Source organism: Orycteropus afer, unplaced genomic scaffold (genome assembly GCF_000298275.1).
Source record: "Orycteropus afer afer isolate SDZICR_OR568_19922 unplaced genomic scaffold, OryAfe1.0 scaffold00483, whole genome shotgun sequence".
NCBI lineage: Eukaryota > Metazoa > Chordata > Mammalia > Tubulidentata > Orycteropodidae > Orycteropus > Orycteropus afer.
In genome coordinates, this window is record NW_006922070.1 from 1,217,386 (window position 1) to 1,219,001 (window position 1,616).

The following is a 1,616-nucleotide window of genomic DNA, read 5'->3' on the forward strand; positions in this document are numbered from 1 at the left end:
AATATGACTGTTATTCAAATTTATGCCCCAACCACCAGAGCCACAGAGGAGGAAATTGAAGAATTTTATCAGCTTCTACAGTCTGAAATTGACCAAACATGCAATCAGGATGTGTTCACATGCATATGAGGTGATTAAAAATACCGTGACTTGGGTCAGGCACACCTTAGTCTTCAAAGTGCCATCTTTGCTTCTTAACACTTTATAGAGGTCTTTGCAGCAGATTTGCTGAGTGCAATACAATGTCTCATTTCCTGACTGGTGCTTCCATGGGTGTTGACTGCGGATCCAAATGAAATAAAATCTTTTACAACTTCAATCTTTTCTCCATTTATCATGATGTTATTTTTTGGTCCAGTCATGACAATTTTTGTTTTCATTATGTTGAGGTGTAATCCATACTACAGACTATAGTCTTTGATTTTCATCAGTAAGTGCTTCAAGTCTTCCTCACTTTCAGCAAGCAAGCTTGTATCATCTGCATATCACAGGCTGTTCATGGTTTTTCCTCCAATCCTGATGCCATATTCTTCTTCATATAGTCCACTTCTTGGATTATTTCCTCAGCATACAGATTTAATAAGTATGGTGAAAGAATGCAACCCTGACATACACCCTTCCTGATTTTAAACTACTCAGAATCCACTTATTCTGTTCAAATGACAGCCTCTTGTTCTCTGTGCAGATCCCTCGTGAGAAAAATTAAATATTCTGGAATTCATATTCTTTGCATTGTTGTCTATAGTTTGTTATGATCCAGTAGTCAAATATCTTTGCATAGTCAATGAAAAACAAGTAAACATCATTCTTGTATTATTTGTTTTCAGCCAAGATCCATCTGAAATCAACAGTTACACACCTCATTCCATGTCCACTTCTGAATCCAACTTGCAATTCTGTCAATATACTGCTGCAACCATTTTTGAATGATCTTAAGTAAGATTTTACTTGTGTATGATATTAATAATATTGTTCAATAATTTCCACATTCTGTTGGATCACCTTTCTTTGGAATGGGCACATATATTGATCTCTTCCAGTCAGTTGGCCAGGTAGTTCTCTTCAAAATTTCTTAGGATAAACAAGGAAGTGCTTCCAGTGCTGCATCTACTTGTTGAAACATTTCTATGGGTATTCCATCAATTCCTGGACCCTTGTTTTTTTTGCCAATTCCTTTAGTGCAGTTTGGACTTTTTCCTTCAATATGATTGGTTCCATCGTATACTAACTCCTGAAATAGCTGGACATCGACCAATTCTTTTTGATACAGTGACTTTGTGTATTTCTTCCCTCTTCTTTTGATGCTTCCTGCATCATTCAATATTTTGCCCATAGAATCTTTCAACATTGCAAGTCGAGGCTTGAATTTTTTGTTCAGTTCTTTCAGCTTGGGAAATGCGAAGAGTGTTCTTCTCTTTTGGTTTTCTAACTCCAGGTCTTTACACATTTCATTGTAATACTTTACTTTGTCTTCTCAGGCTGCCTTCTGAAATTTTTTCTTCAGCTCTTTTATTTTAGCATTTCTTTCTTTTGCTTTAGCAACTCTATGTTCAAGACAAGTTTCAGAGTCTTTTCCATTTTTGTCTTTTCTTCCTTTCCTCTCTCTTTCTCTCTCT